Raw genomic sequence first — 20730 nt, forward strand, 5'->3', positions numbered from 1 at the left:
CCGTGATCAACAGCATGAGTGTCGATCTACGCAATTAGGATACGATGACATGCGTCAACCCAGTCAGCGAGCCTGGCCACCCGATCCCGTTAGTCGCCTCTTACGACAGCATGGGTTACTGGACCATTTCTAACCCGAATCTTCACGGGTCTAACAGTGCATGAATGTGCGTGACAATGAACTGATTTTCCCTTGAATTGAAAACACGAACTGCGGTATTGCATTGCGTGGGGGTGTACTAGTTGATCAAACAAAGGCACCTTGTGTCACTTCCTCTAATTGCCACACGAAAATGTCGATTTAGCGAGGAGGATAGTTTGGTAAAAGCAAGGTCGAATTGCTAAAGCCAAATGGAAACGAACCAACTTGACATTTGGTGTTCCTTGCAATTTGAGGCATCGGGCTGTCAGAGGGATTTTGACAAACTAGAATAACTAGTTACCAGAATAAATGTTGCATTTTATTGTAAAAAGTAACGCATGACTGACTCATACACAAAGGACCATGCAACTGATTAGATTTCATACAAGTCAATATGTTTGGGTCGGTTTGGGTGTATATGAATATTCTTATATTTAGTCAATGGTTTCGGGTGTTTTATTAATCTTCAGGAAATGCTTCTTTTGTGTTATTCGCAAAACATGCAGGTGAACATTTCAACATTTTAATGACGTCTTTGGTAAACTACACCTGAAGGTGCGAATCTTCTGTTCTCATTTTAATATTAACATAAACAGGTCGGTACTCTCCACCATGTACAATTTACCTTTCTTCATATCATTTTCCATATATGGTAGGTATTAAGACGTGCTTGCCGTTGGTATATGTAAATGCATGCATATGCCTTATGAATGATTTTATGTCTATTATTGATAAAAGTTGTTTGATCAGCATTCTTGAAGTTGATGAGTAAATAATAAAGCATACACCTGTACGGACAACAACGTCTTGTTTATTGCGCAGAGGAACGTTTCGGTGTAGATTCTTACATCGTCTTCAAGCTAAAAGTTCTTGTTTATTGCACAGAGCGACGTTTCGGTGTAGATTCTTACACCGTTTTCAAGCTAAAAGTGCTTGCTTATTGCACAACGTGACGTTTCGGTGTAGATTCTTATACAATTCTCAAGCTAAAAGTGCTTGTTTATTGCGCAGAGGAACGATTCGGTGTAGATTCTTATACAATTCTCAAGCTAAAAGTGCTTGTTTATTGCACAGAGGAACGTTTCGGTGTAGCTTCTTACACCGTTTGCAAGCTAAAAGTGCTTGTTTATTGCACAGAGCAACGTTTCGGTGAATATTTTCACACCGTTTTCAAGCTAAACGTGCTTGTTTATTGCATGGAGCAACGTTTCGGTGTAGATTCTTACACCGTTTTCAAGCTAAAAGTGCTTGTTTATTGCACAGAGCAACGTTTGGGTTTAGCTTCTTACACCGTTTTCAAGCTAAAAGTGCTTGTTTATTGCATGGCGCAACGTTTGGGTGTAGCTTCTTACACCGTTTTCAAGCTAAAAGTGAGATGTTAATCAGAGGCGGAACCAACATTTAAAATCAAAATCAACGTGAATAGAAAGGGTGTAGTTTTTACTTGTGGAAATGGTGGCAGAGGGTGGGGTGGGGTGAGGGGAGACTTAACCCCTGAATCCAACCTCCAGATCTGTCGACAGACAGAGAGACAGAGAGATTTATTTCTGTAATTCTAGGCCAAAGCACCATAATATATACAAAAATGCAGGCACATTGGTACATCATATTGTACATGCTTAAGGATTAGTACTGTGAATATAATGAATAAAACATTGTAATATCAGATTTGCTTCTTACTTTCTGTATATGACAGAGGAGACGTCCATGACAAATTAATGTATGCATGTTGTTACAAGAAATTAGCCTAACAAAGTTAAAGGTCACATGCAACGTAAAACACGACTTTGCAGATTCTGATACCTTTCGGTATGGACTTGACAGTAACAAATGATAAAAAATGCAAATTCAACTTATAAAGTTGAAAAATAACGCGATGAAAAAAACCCCGCGAAATCGGAGTTCAAACGATTCACTAAATTCACCCCAGCTGGGGTGAAAAGTGGTTTCAACAGCTGTGCTGCGCTGCGCTGTACTGCGCTTATGGCGCATGCGCAGTGAAAATGTGTCTGCCTGCATGTCTGCTAATGACAATATGCAATACACAACTTCGATCACTGACCACATTCAATTTGAACTTAACACCTATCAGGCTGTACACCATAAACAAAACGCATTGACTTATGGCTCGTGTACCCGAGTTCTGTCTCTGTCACATTATGTAATTACACAGACAGGCAGGTGTGATACTTGTACACATGACATGTTATGGTGTCTGTTGATTGCAAAATGTTATACACAAAAATGAGCATGTATTTACAAAAACCAACATCTCTATACACACACAAAAAGCCCTGAGTGAATCGATGAACCAGCCAATGAAAGACTTCGTTACACTTGAGTGCACGCCAACCCGCTCTGACTGGGTTCGGTATCCCGGGTGCTTCGTTTTGAGGGACGTAAACCCAAGTACAAAATATTGCACTTTTGATTTGCGATTGTACGCTTATAATTTTGTGTTTTTTCATAATCAGCAATGTATATTATATGTCATGAATAAGTTATAATTGTGTTTTAATTATGTTTGTATCAAAACTTACTATAATGATTACTTCAGTCATAGTCTCAGCGTAGAATGAGTTAATCTATGACAATAAGTTGTTTCAGGTAAGACAAGAGTGAACATTGCATACACTTTTAGAGCAGGCATACCGTTATAGGTATTTTAGCGCAATGTTGTTGGTTTGATTCCATAAATATATCGCCTGTGTTAATGCCATTCCTCATTTGTGTCCCCCTCTTATATCCGGTAATCCATGGCATAATGACCGATAGTTTTGACAAGTCTGATATAGTTCATGTATCAAGCTAAATGCCAGGCCCTTAGTTCCCTCCTATTTTCCTCATGATCAATGACGTATATATAGTATAGAAAACGACAACAGCAAGCATCGATATACATGACACGTTTACACAAAAATAGCTGTCTCACGAAACTATTTTTAAGACAAATATCCGTTTTACTTCGAAATGTCAGGATAGAATTCAGTACCAGATTGTGTTCCCTAGTCATTACTTGTTCCCATCCCACTGATCGCCCTCGCTAGATATATCTACCTTGCTTTTCTCGCCGCTGTCAAGACTATTTTGAATAAGGACTCATATTGGTATGGACGAATCTGTATAAGGGCATTCAACGCTGTGCGTGATACCATAGCGAAACCAAATAGTAAACCTAACACGATACAAAAATAGTACTCTTCTGCAAGGCAGCTCTCCACCATGACGTCAGCCATCGGCTCTTTTCTCTCGGTAGTTTCCGGAATACGAACTTGTAACCTTTTTTTTGCTACCAGTATGGAATTAAGATTTTTTTCTTCAAGATGCTTTGTAAATGTTTTTATCACATATTTTAACTGTAATCTTCTTTAAACATGGAACTGTCGACTTTACTTGAGGTTGATGGCTGGTAAGGTGTTGGGACTGTTTTGGGACTTCTGACACCACAGTCAATAGTGAGCGGTTGTTAGCCTGCTTGTTAAAGATATCGCCCGTCACGCCTGTTACTCGGGTTCGATTCCCCGTATGGGAACAATGGGAGAAGCTCATTTCTGGTGTCCCCCACCCCTCCCCCCGTGATATTGCTGGAATATTGCTAACAGCGGCGTAAAGCAATACTCATTCATTCACTAGAACCTAATACTCCCGTCTTTGCCGCTTAACGAGAAACTGGTCAGGTCAGACCAGACGGTCCTCCTCCGTGTCCTCAGGTTCTATCAAAACGTATTCCAAAGGGTGTGTGAATGAGTACGAAGGTTTTACGAAGCTTTTAGCAATATTCCAGCAATATGACAGCAGGGGACACCAGAAATGGGCTTCACATGCCCGGACACTTTAACCATTTGGCTGCCCGAATGCCAAAAGGTGTCTGCGATGACGGTTGGACATAACAGGATGACTGACCATCTTCCAAGACCCAAAGCTTGATTCCTCATGTGAAGACATGTGTTCGTGGGACATCCAGCTCTTCTTCAGAAAGGTGTTTGTGTTAAAGTGCAGACCCTGGCCATTTAACTTTATTAGTTTCCCGATGTTTCTGTGTCAAGCTGCTTAAAACCTAATAGTGGTGAGCGAGCTGGCGGCCAACAGCTGTGCAGAACATTCCTGCATAATTCATGCCTATTATTTGCCAACCTTCGTCGTGAGATAATTGTTTGTCAATAATTTAGACTACAGGTCAGAATATATTCAGTTGTACATGTCTTGAGCGTCAACTGGTTTTATCAAATCATAACGTGTTCGTTATACGTGCATCGTGTACATGTTTTACGCGCCAGAGCCACTTGCACACATTCAGATGATAAGCATCGACAACTCTTCAGATCATCACTTAAATGATTCCACCAATTAATTTCATTCGCCGTGACACGAAAGTGACTAACGTGTTTAGTGAGTGCTCTGCCTTTTCTGTGTGTCAAGATGAGTCAATCTTTTGATGTGTATCCAATTAAGCATCATTACTATTCATGATAAGTATCTCATTCAATTGAAATCAATACGAGTTACTTCCCCTTTTACACCCCCACATACAGAATTCTGATTTTATTACATTCTGGTTTGAGTCTCTGTCGCATGTTCACGCCAAACCGGGATATAGTCTGATAAATAATGCTAGATGTTGTTTAACGCCGCACTTGTTCCAGCTATATGAGTGAGTGAGTGAGTTAATATTTAACGTCACATCGGCAATATCGCAGCCATTACGTGACGATCGAGCTATATGAAGGTGTCTGGACTGGAAAATCTAGTGATTGACAGAAGGCGATGGGGTGGCTCAGGGGTTAAACCGCTCAGTCGTCACGCCGAAGGCCCGGGTTCGATTCCTCACATGGGTACAATATGTGAAGCCCATTTCTGGTGTCACCCCGCAGCGATGGCATATGGAATAAAAGCGGCGTAAAACTAAACTCATCACTCATTAGTGATTGAGATATGAATAACCTAGAGATCTAAGTATAAGATTATATGTATCTAACTCAGGGCATCTGATAAAAAGTAACATACTTTCTTAGGTTTAATTAGCTGGTCTACCACGGAATAGGGGTACGTCCCTTGCCCTCATTAGCAACCAATCACTGTATGTAGGTTCGGATCCCAGTTTGCCCTGTGTACGTCTCTTGGTTTGGGTACCCGTGCTCTTGAATTTCACCAAAGTGCAAAATAGAGAATCTCACCTGAGTTTCTACTGATATCAATTATATCAACATGAGTTGATAAAGTTACAAATATCCGAGGTTTTCCTGGGATATTTTAACTTTTATCAACGAGTGTTGATATATTTGATATCAGAAGACACGAGGGTGAGATTCTATACATCATAAAAAATCACTCTTCACTAGTTTTCAGTGAAAAATGTACATCTCTGAACACGGTACTGCCATTAAATTTGCAGTGCAGCGATGTCATATCATTGTGACGTCATCAAGTTTTGACGTCATAGCATTGTGAGTCATTAAATGATGATGACAGAGCATTGTACAAAATCTACTGTCGAAACGATATATCCTAGGAGATATCGTTTGATCTCACACAAGCGGTATCTCCATTGGAACACAGCTTTGGATGATAAACGTCTGAGATCTGCATCACTTCGGGCTTTCCTCCTTTATTAAACAGACACGCAGTGATGTAACGGGATAACTGTTCAAAGCGGCGTCTACAAGTGAAGATCCGTGTCAGATTTGATCTTCAGTAACCCATGCTTGTCGTAAGAAGCTACTAACGGGATCGGGCGGTCATGCTGACTGGGTTGACAGATTTCGTATCCCATTTGCGAAGACCTTTGCTCATGAAGTCAATCACTGGATTGTCTTGTTCAGACACGAATATTTATAGATCGCCGTCATATAGCTGGCAAACTGCTGAGTGCGGTGTTAAACACCAAACAAACGGGAAATTACATACTATTACGGCGTAGAGCAACCAACATCTAAAACATACATTTATACAGACTTAACATGTAACACACCCAGTCTGTGTGGCTCTGGCAAGTGTTCATTAACTGTTAACTAGTGGTTGTCCGATTAATTGAAATAATCCAAGATTGGTCGTAGTGACTAAACGACCAAGCAATCGATCATAATTTCTCATAATCGAACACAACCAATTTTGGAACACTAGTTTTCATTAACAATATTTTTCACATGGTTGGTGTTGTCTGTTACATTTTGTAAGCACTACAAGCTCGTTTCAAGTCATGATTGAATTTATCTTAAAGGCTCCAAGAAATTTATGTTCCTAACATACTAGTCATCCTTTAAAGATGTGAAATTTTGCCAAAAAGCCCCAAAAGAACTACATGTTTTTTTCCTTATTTTTATGTGCATTAACAAATTTCATAGATGACGCTAACCAATTATTTTCGATGATTGATCGGTTGTAATGAACCAATCATCAATTATGAGATTTTAACCAATTCCCAACACTACTGTTAACCATATTGCCAATATGTGTCGGGGCGGTGGGGTAGCCTAGTGGTTAAAGCGTTGGCTCGTCACGCCGAAGACCCGGGTTCGAATCCCCACATGGGTACAATGTGTGAAGCCCATTTCTGGTGTCCCCCGCCGTTATGTTGCTGGAATATTGCTAAAATCGACGTAAAACCAAACTCAGTCAGTCAGCCAATATGTGTCGATGTTTTGTCACTTGCTGGCATGTAGGTGTTTGTTAAACAAGAAACAAACAACATCAAAGCGGCGTTAAACCCAACCCATTGGAAATACATGCATTAATCCTTGTGCTTTCATTTGCAGTGTAACAGGTTCAAGAGACGGGGACAGACGCTGACTCCCCTGACGTAACGGAACATCGTTAGCAAGTAATACAGGTTAAGGTAGGAGCTCGCCACCAGTTTATCTTGTAACATGAACTACTAATTCATCATTAGCTACTAATCGTACTACTATGGCTACTAGCACCACTGCTTCTGTTTACCTTTCTGCTGCTGAGACTGCAATTACTGCATCTTCACCAACCACTCTCCGCCTCCCATTACTGATTGTTACTTGGTTGTTACTGCAATTACTTCAGAATCAGTTATTGCTGCTATTACTACCAAGTACTACTAATGCTGCTGCAACTACTACCACTACTACTACCGACGACCCGTGAAGATCCGGGGTGGAACTGGTCTTCAGCAACCCATGCTTGTCGTAAGAGGCGAATGACGGGATCGGGTGGTCAGACTCACTGTCGTGGTTGGCACATGTGATCATATCTCAGTTGCATAGATCGATGCTCATGCTGTTGATCACTGGATTGTCTATTCCAGACTGGATTATTTACAGACCGCCGCCATATAGCTGGGAAATTGTCGAGAGTTGCGTTAAGCACCAAATAAAGTAATATTAGTGCTACTACCTACTATATTACTACTATCGTTACCTCTGCCGCTACTGTAACAACAACTGTTACAGCTACTACTACAACGTTCTACTGTAGCTATTACTTCTACTACTACAACTACTACCACTGCTACTGTCCCTACTACTATCATTTCTACTGCAGCTACTACTACTACTACTGCTGCTACTACAACGTTCTACTGTAGCTATTTCTTCTACTACTACAACTACTACCACCGCTACTGTCCCTACTACTATCATTTCTACTGCAGCTACTACTACTACTACTGCTACTACTACAACGTTCTACTGTAGCTATTACTTCTACTTCTACTACTACAACTACTACCACCGCTACTGTCCCTACTACTATCATTTCTACTGCAGCTACTACTACTACTGCTACAACTACTACCGCTACCTTTCCTACTTTCATCTCTGCTGCAGCTACTACAGCTACTACTCAATTATACTGCGGCTACTACTACTACTACCGCTACTTTTTCTACTACTATCATTTCTACTACTACAAATACTGCTACTACTACTACTACTACTACACTACTACTACTACTACTACTACTACTACTACTACTACTACTACTACTACTACTACTACTGCTGCTGCTGCTACCTTACACTGTACGCTACTTGTACACATATTAACTGCGATTGTATTAATACATGCACCAAGAATACAACGACAGTACAGTGACAGGGCTACAGGAAACTCGACGGACAAAATATCGGAGAAATAAATGGCATCCGCGGTCAATTTACGTATATCTGAAACCTTTCAAAACTACGACACCCATCCTTGCGAAGATAACCTTTCCGCGGCGAACACAGCAATACCCGGATGTATAATCCGTCTGGTGCACCGTCGACGCTGTCGTTTCTCATTACCATGCCGTCAGTTCCAGCAGCTATAGATCCAACGATCCATACATACCTCTCCTGGTCTGAGAGCATCTTCAGTGTCAACACAACGCCCCAATTAGCAAAACTAGTTAGCGTCGCTACTCCGAGTCGGCGTTCGTTAGCCCTCTGTACAAACAGAAACGTCCGATCGCCGCTTCTTTCCAAATCAGATTCAAATAAACAAAGCATCGATGGACGTCGCCGGATCAGAAACTACCAAACAGATAGACACTGATAAGTCGATTATGTGATTTGATGCTGTGATCCCTGGCGAAAATGTACAGCAGGTATCTTGGACATGTCAGTAAACGATTATCCATGTTCTGTATATGGACGCTATCCTGATATCACAAAGACGCTTGTCTGGCTTTTAACGTGTAGTGCTCACCACAGGAGTATGGAATAACACTAACATTACGAAGAAACCATATAACTCATATAACTTAGATAACTTAGATATCAGCAAAATTTATTTTTGACAGAGTGAGTTAAAAATGTAAATCACATCTCAATATTTCAGCCATATCGTGACTACAGACATTCATAGTGAGTGAGTGAGTTTAGTTTTACGCCGCACTCAGCAATATTCCAGCTATTTGGCGGCGGTCTGTAAATAATCGAGTCTGGACCAGACAATCCAGTGATCAACAGCATGAGCATCGATCTGCGCAATTGGGAACCGATGACATGAGTCAACCAAGTCAGCGAGCCTGACCACCCGATCCCGTTAGTCGCCTCTTACGACAAGCATGGGTTACTAAAGATCAATATTCTAACCCGGGCCTTCACGGATCGACAGACATTCATAAATTAATACCACATCATAGAATACTTTATAAAAAGCAGTCATCCTAGTAAACTCCTAGAATAGCACATTCATTATTAAAACTAGTTGAGAAAGTTAAAATATTAAGGTATTCATTGACAAACAGTCAATAGAAAAGTGGGCCAAAGAGGCCACCATACCAGGGACCCTGGGGGCTTCAATACTTCTGCTTCCTGCACGGCTCAACAGCGGGATCTATACCATCCTTTAGGAATGTTTTGAGTGAGAAACATTTTATAGACACTTGAAGAAATATTGCATTGTAAAGGATATTTAAGTTTCTTAGGTTTGATTTGGATCGGTAGGTAACACATTTCAAAATTCCTGCCCTGAATTTTATGCTGCATAAATATTATAAATGTAAAATCCGACATTTCAGTTTTATGATTTGGTTGACAGTAGATTAGGATTCAACATATATATTTACCTTGTAAAGACGGTACAGCGATAGAAAGAGATATGGTTAGGCACGAACTAATCCCTCGAAGTATTATCAGTGTCATTACCGCCGGTGTATTAAGAATTATTATTCTGATATTTTACTTTTTAATATCGGCGGATATGTAATCCGAGCAGAACTATTTAAGGCTTTAACATCTAAGAAAATAATCCACGGCATGTTTATTTTACTGGTGTGTTTCGAATGTATGAAAACCTTTTGGAGGATTTATTATGGTTGTATCCTTTTACCTGCTTTAATAATACGGCTCTCCGGCATTAGGCAACAAAGAAACCCTAAATGACTACTTTTTTATCAGATTGTGTGAGTATCGGGTTTGTTTGTTGGCTGGTTGGTATAACGCCGCACTCAGCAATGTTCCAGCTATGTGGTGTCCGTCTGTAAATACTAGTAATCGCGTCTGGGCTCCGTCTAACAAATCTATCGTAGCGCTACGACTGTCGTACTCCTTTACGACTTACGACAGTCGTAGCGCTACGATAGCTTTGTGAAACGGGGTCCTGGGCCTAGATTTTCGAAGCTCTCTTAGCACTAACATAGTTGTAAGTTAATGTTAATGTATGGCACTTACGACTATCTTAGCGCTAAGAGAGCTTCGAAAATCTAGGCCCTGGACCAGACAATCCAGTGATCGTACGTTTTGGGTGATACAGGTGGAGCAGCACATGTATACACTTTTCGCGAACACCCGGTGTCATCACTGGCTTTCAGTGATACATTTATACACTTTTCCCACTAATTTGCCTTTCAAATGAATCGGCGCATAATCGAGACTGGTTTATCTCTGTCGTTGATGCGTTATATTTAAATGATAAACGATAGACCACTGGCTGCTCAGCGTTGTGGATATAAGAGTTCTTGCCCCCGCTGTACAAATTGAGATAACCCGTGAAGATCCGGGTTAGAAATGATCTTCAGTAAACCATGCTTGTCCTAAGAGGCGACTAACGGGATCGGGTAGTCAGACTCGCTGACTTGATTGAAACATGTCATCGTATCCTAATTGCGTAGATCGATGCTCGTGCTGTTCATCACTGGATTTCCTGGTCCAGACTAATTTATTTACAGACCGCCGGAATATAGTTGAATATTGCTGAATGAGGCATTAAACAACAAACAAAAAAGTTGATCTGAGGGCTGGGAAGATAGTTACTGTCATACCTTAATAATGACGCATGAGTGGTAGCTATCGGTTTATGGAAGGTGATCTTGTCTCATCTTTCAATATCTTAATCATATCGATTTTGAAACATACATCACAAATACATCATTGAAAAACGAGTGAGTGAGGTAATGAGTGTGCTTTTATGCCACTTTTGGAATTATTCCAGGAATATCACGGCGAAGGACACCAGAAAAGGGAAGCTAACATTGTGTATAATGCTATTGAATGCGGATCTATCATTATTCATGATACCATGTCATGCCGAGCTATCATAATATATGATAACATAGAATACGTTGATATCATAAGGCAGGATGCCACGTGCCGCCGAGCTTTCATTATCTTTGATAGTACCGTAGGGCTCATATTGTCCGAACGTTCCGCTGCACACCTAAGACATGTGTCCAGGCTTTTACAACGACACAGGCAGACCGGCTGGACCAAAGACAGACCCCGGAGTGGAAGACCATGTGTCACAACGCCGCAAGAAGACCGTTGCTTCCGGGCGTTTCACCTGCGCAACCGTTTTGTGACAGCAACCAGCGGAAACGGCACTGGGTCATGGTATCAGTCGACGTACAGTGCCAAGAAGATTGCGTGCAGCAGGAATTCGGGCCTACCCGCCCTTCCGTGTCATGGCCTTGACCCCTCAACATCGGCGTAATCGACTGCAGTGGGCACGACAAGTTTACAGGTGGCAAGCACGGAATTGGCGACGAGTCCTATTCACAGACGAAAGCGCTGTCATCCTGTAATACGCAACCATAAGTCAGCGTATGTACCGTCGTCGTGGTGAACGTTTAGCACGTCCATGCATCCAGGAAGTTCATCCTTACGGTGGTGGTGGTGTGATGGTATGGGGCGGTATCTGTGGTGACGTAAACACTCCATTGGTGCTGATAATTTGACATCTGAATGCACATCAGTACATTCAACAAGTTCTGCAGCCAGTTGTCTTGCCTTTCTGGTAAACTCATATTCCAGCATGATAACGCGAGGCCCCACACAGCAAGAGCAACAATCAACGTCTTGCAGCAAAACAACGTTCATGTTCTGCCGTGGCCTGCCTGTTCTCCGGATATGAATCCCATTGGGCACTTACGGGATCACTTGAACAGGCAAATCAGGCGCCGTATACCCATTCCACATGCCCGTCAAGAACTGGGACTTGCCATAAGAGAGGAATGGAACCCCATACCTGCTGACGTCATCCGACGTTTGACCACGTCAATGAGGAGACGTGTCCGGGCATGTATTGACTTGGCAGGAGGTCACACGCGTTTTTAACAATGGTAGAGCTTCATGGTCGTGTACATTATCACCAACAATGACTATAGAGTAAAAATGGATTCATCAAATTCTACCCCCGGTATGTTTCATTCAAAGTTATGACTGATTTTGCAACAATCAAATGGTGTTTCTTTGTGTTGATTATTGTCTTTTGATGACTGGATACAAAAATAGTACTTCAACAAGATATCGTCTTTCGTTTGTGTTTTAGTGATACTGAAAGAGGACCTATACTTTCTTTTGCGCGCTAGTTTATTATGGTGGTGGTGGTGGTATTGGGTTTTACGTCGTGCTTGAGAATATTTCGCTCCTAGGACGACGTGCATGCGTATGTATGTGTATGTGCGGCTGCTTGTAGTAGCCCAGACGTAAGCTGGTTTTATAGTGCTAGCCCACTGAGATACCATGCCGCAGTGAAGCATGAATACCCCACTCAGACACATTATACTGATTACGAGCCCACCAGTCCTTGTTGTACCCATTAATGCCGAGCGCCAGGCAGGGACCAACAAGTACCATATTTTAACGTCTTTTGGTATGACGCGGTCGGGGATCGAACCCGATCGGGCGGACGCTCTAACTACTACACCACGGAGGCGGTCAGTTTATAATGATATTATGGACCACCAATCATTATATGTGGTGATATCATGGGCTATCGAGCTATCATAATGTACATTGATACCATCGAGCTTTCATCATATATGATATCATGGAACACGGTGCTATCATTCTATACAAGTATGATATCATGGAACACGGTGCTATCATTCTATACATGTATGATATCATGGAACACGGTGCTATCATTCTATACATGTATGATATCATGGAACACGGTGCTATCATTCTATACAAGTATGATATCATGGAACACGGTGCTATCATTATATACATGTATGATATCATGGAACACGGTGCTATCATTATATACATGTATGATATTGTGGAACACGGTGCTATCATTATATACATGTATGATATCATGGAACACGGTGCTATCATTATACATGTATGATATCATGGAACACGGTGCTATCATTATACATGTATGATATCATGGAACACGGTGCTATCATTCTATACATGTATGATATCATGGAACACGGTGCTATCATTATATACATGTATGATATCATGGAACACGGTGCTATCATTATATACATGTATGATATCATGGAACACGGTGCTATCATTATACATGTATGATATCATGGAACACGGTGCTATCATTATACATGTATGATATCATGGAACACGGTGCTATCATTATATACATGTATGATATCATGGAACACGGTGCTATCATTCTATACATGTATGATATCATGGAACACGGTGCTATCATTCTATACATGTATGATATCATGGAACACGGTGCTATCATTATATACATGCATGATATCATGGAACACGGTGCTATCATTATACATGTATGATATCATGGAACACGGTGCTATCATTATACATGTATGATATCATGGAACACGGTGCTATCATTATACATGTATGATATCATGGAACACGGTGCTATCATTATATACATGTATGATATCATGGAACACGGTGCTATCATTATACATGTATGATATCATGGAACACGGTGCTATCATTATACATGTATGATATCATGGAACACGGTGCTATCATTATATACATGTATGATATCATGGAACACGGTGCTATCATTATACATGTATGATATCATGGAACACGGTGCTATCATTATATACATGTATGATATCATGGAACACGGTGCTATCATTATACATGTATGATATCATGGAACACGGTGCTATCATTATACATGTATGATATCATGGAACACGGTGCTATCATTATACATGTATGATATCATGGAACACGGTGCTATCATTCTATACATGTATGATATCATGGAACACGGTGCTATCATTATACATGTATGATATCATGGAACACGGTGCTATCATTCTATACATGTATGATATCATGGAACACGGTGCTATCATTATATACATATCATGGAACACGGTGCTATGATATCATGGATATCATGGTGCTATCATTATACATGTATGATATCATGGAACACGGTGCTATCATTATACATGTATGATATCATGGGATACGGAACTGATGTTATGCGGGATAATGAATTGTTCAGACCAGGCTATAATAGGTACTCCAGTAAATGCTGTAAAAGAGATCTACAACAATAGAACACCTACAAACCAGATAACATCTGCTGAGCGTTCCACGTCAACGTGGATTCAATTGGGATGGATTTGTCTTGCCCAGCTAATACCAGATCGATTTATAACCCCGATCAGACTGTTTAAGCGCTGTTAAGTCTATTCTATGACCTGGAGTGTCGCAGGTACGTGCATAAACCTGCCACGTGGTATCGGCTAAGTCATCTGAAACCATAGCCAAATTGTTGATCTCCGTGGGAGACATTGGCGATGATGACTAGATGTTTGATCATTGGCCTGGTTGCCACGGTAACTGTACGTCCACCTTCATGGTGTACATGTCATCTAAAATATATCTCGGCAATGGCTGCTCCGACCTGTGCTCCCACTGTAAACATCTACTCCATTGTCATGATAACTGTATATTTAACCTTATGGCGTACGTGTGTTATCTGAAACCTCAGCAATGGTTGCTCCGGCCTGTCCTCCCACTGTAAACATCTACTCTGTTGTCATAGTAACTGTACATCAACCTTCATGATGTACATGTGTTACCTAAAGCCTCGGCCATGGCTGCCCCAGATAGACATCCAGCTATATTCATATATATTGTAGAAGATCTTAAAAATAATTTAAATAAATAGGAGCCAAAGTATATTTGACTAACAGCCCTTATATAGCAGCACTCCGTGATCTACAATCATGCTACAATGCAATGTAACACAATGTATGGACATTTCAAGGAAGATTGTTTCTGGTCAAATATGTGACTTATTTATGGCAACCGGACAAGATTCCCTCTACACCAGCAAAGTTTCTTCCGTCGCGCTGTGCCGGTATTAGCTCTTGTGTCCGTTCTTTCCCGCGCCCTACATTTTCGGCATTGCCACAAACAGCACATCTTATGTCTATTATTAGAGGGTTGATTGATAGGTTTGAGTCTCACACAGAAAGACTTGACCTAAAGACATACACTTTTGGCAACGATAACTTTTACCCAAGTCTTCCTTTTGGCTGCCCCAAAAGGTCTCCACAGCTTCCATGACGTCATGTCGTGTTTTGGAAGTATCGAAGTTTTTATTTCGTTCCATAATTGCCTCGTGAATTCAGCAGAGCGTGCTCCCGTTTGGGAGCTGACCTACGAGGGGCGATCCAAAAGTATGTAGAATCACCAAGAAAACGATACAAATGCAGGGCATACCATTATCCAAAAGGTACCAAAGGACAGATCGTTTTTCATTTTCTGCAGTTTTGTTAGAAATATTATACCCCAATGTGTTGTGATGACTAATATCTCGTGAACCACATTACCCACATATGTGAAATTTTGGACATGACTTTGCTAAAGATTCCTTCAAAATACAATGGAAGCTTTTCAAACATTGGGCATCGAGAATACAGTTAGTCTACGTACGTTTTGATCGACCCACGCACATCGATGAGACCCTTTGACAAGGACAAGATACACCGGATATAGCAGATGAGAAATTGGTGAGAGTGATCGATCAATGTTTTGATTGTTGTTCGGACACCGACTGGAAGCACAGAACACCGGTATCTTCCATAGTCGTAGGGTCAGTGAGGACGGCTAGTGGATAAAGCGATGTCATCGACACCCATTCCCCACATGCGTATACGTGGGAAGCTCATTACTGGTGTAGAATCACTCACCAACCCCAACCCCACCCCAAACACACACACCCGTCGCAAATCGCACCAAGAACACCTTCAAAGATTATGTCACGTGGCATACCATTATTCAAGAGGTACCAAAAGACAGATCGTTTTTCATTTTCTGCAGTTTTGTTAGAAATATTATACCCCAATGTGTTGTGATGACTAATATCTCGTTAACCACATTACCAACATATGTGAAATGTTGGATATGACTTTGCTAAAGATTCCTTCAAAATAAAATGGAAGCTTTTCAAACATTGGGCATCGAGAATACAGTTAGTCTACGTACGTTTTGATCGACCCACGTACACCGATGACACCCTTGACATCTCAGGACAAGATACACCGTACCCCTTCAAGCAGATGAGACGGCTTTTGCCTTCTCTGGTGGAGGTGATGGTTTCAATGTTTTGATTGTTGTTCGGACACCGACTGGAAGCACAGAACACTGGTTTCTTCCATAGTCACAGGGGGCGGTAAGGATGCGGCGGCCGAGTGGATAAAGCGTTGACTCGTCACGAAGACCCGGGTTCAAGTCCCCACATGGGTACTACGTGGGAAGCTCATTACTGGTGTCCCCAGCGTCATATTCACCCCCACCCACCCCCACCCCACCCACCCACCCACACCCCACACACCCACACCCGTTCGCAAATCGCACCAAGAACACCTTCAAATATTATCACGTGACATGTGTCAATACAACTAATCATTTTTTATCAAATATCAGAATTCCTGATTGCTGACATGGCAATTTGTTTTCCTAAGGAGTCTGTGAAAATATAATGTACTCTGTTGCTTGAGAAATGCTTACCTCGCGCATCAGACTACATCATTAGTCGGTCGGCATTCCACTCGACGTATCTTTGCCGAGCGCCAGAAGATCAGTTCTAGTATTGCTGACATGGACAGTCCTTTTTAGGACGGGCTCTAACCACTGTTTTATAGGCTATTAACACCGCGGTAAGATTCTACTGCACCGCTCCACTGTGGCATAGGAAGGGGTACTCTTCATTTGTGTAGTACTAATCATTTCCTGGAGGGCTTTTGGTGTGAAGCCCATTTCCTGCAAGAACATTGCAGGTTCCGGAAGTTTGTCCATTTTAAAGATCATGTAGACCCCTGTTTGTATTTATACCACTATGAGCAACAATAGAGGTTGTCAACAACAACAAAACCATTTACACAATTACATGTTACATAATTCCTTCAGTGTGGGCTCGGAATTTATCAATCACCCCTCCTACAATATTTAACCAAATATAATCTCTGCTACCATTCCTTGTATTTCTTCATACCGAAATCTAAAAGTGAAAGGTATTGTTTTACGCGGCTTTTAGCAATATTCCCGCGATATCACGTCAGGGGACACTAGAAATGGGCTTCACACATTGTGCCATGTGGGAAATCGAAATCGGGTCTTCGGCGTGACTAGCGGACGCTTTAACCACTGGGCTACCCCACCGCCCCCGTAATCTAAAACCCTCCCAGACATTAGGTATGTGGACACCATACACACCTCTCAATCTGAGGAGCTGTTTCAGTAGCTGGACGTTAATGAAGGGGAACCTATGATATCTTTATGTACAGTGTAAATACAGCATGCATGTACTCAGACCAGCACACATACGTCGAGTATTGTTCTGTAGCGTTGTGGAAGTCTCCGCTGTCGGTGCCACCCAATGACGTCGCCCCACAAACACACGTAAATGTCACTACCACTAGCCAGTCTATTGATCAAGCTAGGTTGTAATCAAGACATATTCTACCTGTAATTACACCTCTGAAAGTATTGTCCCATAGTCCTATTTCCCCGGTGATTGTACTCTGAAGATTAGCACGTTCCGAAATATCAGATCGATGGAGGTTTGTTACTTTCATGGCTTGCCTAGCGAGCTAAGTTTGTCCATTTTATAGATGAAATGTAAATTCTAAATATGTCTGTTAGTTAGTCTCTGGTGTCTGACGTCGATGTGTTCATATTCGAGGTAGCAAGGTTAAGAAAGCTGTGTTTAGCAGTGGCTATTCCAAGAGCATATACCAAGTAGTTAATATGAAACAATGCTGGATGGCAAAGAAACAGTTTCAATGGATGGGGAAAAAGACCAATCATAGTGTAATGTCAAATATAGAACTCAAGTTGAAGGATGCATGACATAAAGATCACTTGAAATAAAAGTAGCTATCGATCGATAGTCTGGAAGACCAAAAAACACATGACCTAAAGAATAGAAGTGAAATTCCCCTTCTGGTAGTTACGTCAGTGTTGTAAATACCATTTGAAGATAATGAGCAATGTGAAAAAAGTAGACTCTAAAGAAAGTGAAATTGTATTTTTTTCTCAAGCTTTATTTCAACGCTCGGTGACTACCTTCATGGGAATATCCATTTGAATTATATTGGGGGTTAGTGGTGCAGACAATCTCATACCCTCCCCTCTCCCATCCCAATCAGTTCATTTTCACTAGGATAACTAGATAAAAAAAAACCAATAAAATAAAACTAAATTAAAATTTAAACATAACAAACAAAACAAAACTAACAAAACAAGCTAGTTCAAATGGAATCCCATTTTCGAGTCCTGAGCTGTGTAGTCATTATTCTTGAGAAATCCGCCAAGCAGTTGTCTAACAGCTTACTGTGGAACCTGTGAGATCCTGTTGGCTGTCTGTCTTGATCTCATCAACCATTCCGTAATTATATTGATCCAGCCTAGATTACAGTCGATCTGCAATATCTGCCCGTCTTCCTGCCTGTATGACATTCCAGGTGTGAATCTGTGTATTCCGAGACCACGTCAGCCCTGACCCTCTCAATCCGGACACTCCGTCTTATGGACGTGCCCCCTTTATTTATTTAGGGGAACATTGCTGTTTCAGTAACCCGAAAAATCCCTAATACGGAATCAATCTGAACAGTACTGTCGGATTTGTTTGGTATCCTTGGTGAAACAAAACAGAACTGCCTACAATTTTTTTTTAGTAATTCCACACTATCTTTCTACCTACCCGGAATGGGGCTGTGGGGTAGCCTAGTGGTTAAAGCGACCGCTCGTCACGCCGAAGACCCGGGTTCGATTCCCCCATGAGTACAATGTATGAAGCCCATTTCTGGTGTCCCCCGCCGTGATATTGCTGGAATATTCCTAAAAGCGGCGTAAAACCATACTCACTCACTCTACCCAGAATTGGTGCATCTAAGGGGCCTTTAAATTTACAATAGTAAACGCCAATTGTTCTTTCAATATCTTTTGTCAGACTTATCCAATCCCGCTCGTTAATTGGTCATTACGAGGCTTGAGGGCCAGAGGAGTTGCGTCCCCTCTGCGGACCCGAAACCTATGACTGTGGGTTCGAATCCCGGTCTCTCCGATTATGTTTCTAGGGTTTGCAGCACTGTAACCGAGCTCATGGGTTCCACAAAATTGATAACCATCTGAGATCTGAATCACTTTGGGATTTTTTCCACCTTTTCAGAATGACACACCACCTCTATGGGCTTTAAAAAACACAACGCAGAATTTCTGCCAGCATCTTCGCACAGTTTCCTAGTTTGCATCACACATTCTTTATCGTGTTTATTTTATCACAGTTAAAGGGGCGATAGAGAAGCTTAGTAATATAAACGTTCCTTCATTACGGAGAGGCGATTGTCTGGGTAAATCTCTAGATCTCTTCAGTAGTAATTACGGACAGAGGCAATAATGGGTAATTAATGGAGGTTGAAGGGGATATTCCCCGACGTGGAGCACGTCCTATTTTTAATCATTGACAGCATTCTGGAAAATATTTGAAACATAAACCAGATATCTGTGTGCCCTGTTTGTCTGTTGTGTTACACCGAACACAGCAATAGTCCTACTATATGGCGGTGGTCTGTTAATAATCGAGTCTGGACCAGACAATGCAGTGACCAACGTCATAAGCATCGATCTACGCATTTTGGGTACGATGACATGTGTCAACCAAGTCAACGAGCCTGACAACCCGATCTCGTTAGTTCCCTCTTGGGAAAAGCATGGGTAACTGAAGACCACTTCGTCGTCGTGCACGTGAAATACGTTCTCTGCCGCTGTTGCACGTGCAACACGTTCAGTCGCGAGCTGCTATTTACAATACATGGTACGTAACACTTCATTATTATGTGAGGCCCTAAACTAGTATTTTGTCAAATCGATTCTGTCAAGGATTGTGAGAAGACAGCCAGCCCTGTAAATATTTTTACATGTATGCATGGATTTTGTCACATCAAATATGTATCTTATTGGTTATTTCAGGTAACATACAGTAGCAAAACGGAATTCATTACTTGGCGAGCTTTTGTGGATAATGCAAATACCTGAAAATACTTGATGATAATTATTTTATACCTAATCGTCACATGTCCTGCCTAGGACAGATAGCTAATCCTTCTCAAAGCAAATGAAGCGAGTTCAAAAAACGTTAGCTACACATGATTTCAGACAAAATATGAAATCATTAGCTTGTCAAATTATTTGAAACAATCAATTTTGTTTTAGGTGTAAATGAATAAAAATGTTGGATTCCAGATAATGCGTAACTGATAAACAATTCTTCAAGCCAAAAGTACTTTTGGAATCATCCTATGGACACATTGTCTGATTTCATTCTTGGTTTCTGAACCTAGTTAAGTGGAACTACTTCTTTGCCAAGAATGGGCCAAGACCCAACTACTGCTCACGCTCCTTATGATAATTTGACCGCCTCCGTGGT

General features: G+C 41.4%; 1 protein-coding gene across 1 annotated transcript in view; it reads left to right on the plus strand.

Annotated features, from left to right (window-relative positions):
* LOC124269810 (calmodulin-like protein 7) overlaps positions 1-20730 on the plus strand; it is a 104026-nt gene that overhangs the window by 35925 nt on the left and 47371 nt on the right. Inside the window, exon 2 of the mRNA XM_046704847.1 lies at positions 6894-6973. The gene's annotated coding sequence lies outside the window, so the exon portion shown is untranslated. The remainder of the gene's footprint in view (positions 1-6893; positions 6974-20730) is intronic.

The sequence above is a fragment of the Haliotis rubra genome, unplaced genomic scaffold (genome assembly GCF_003918875.1).
Source record: "Haliotis rubra isolate DU_JTF1 unplaced genomic scaffold, ASM391887v1 Scf1479, whole genome shotgun sequence".
Taxonomy (NCBI): Eukaryota; Metazoa; Mollusca; class Gastropoda; order Lepetellida; family Haliotidae; genus Haliotis; species Haliotis rubra.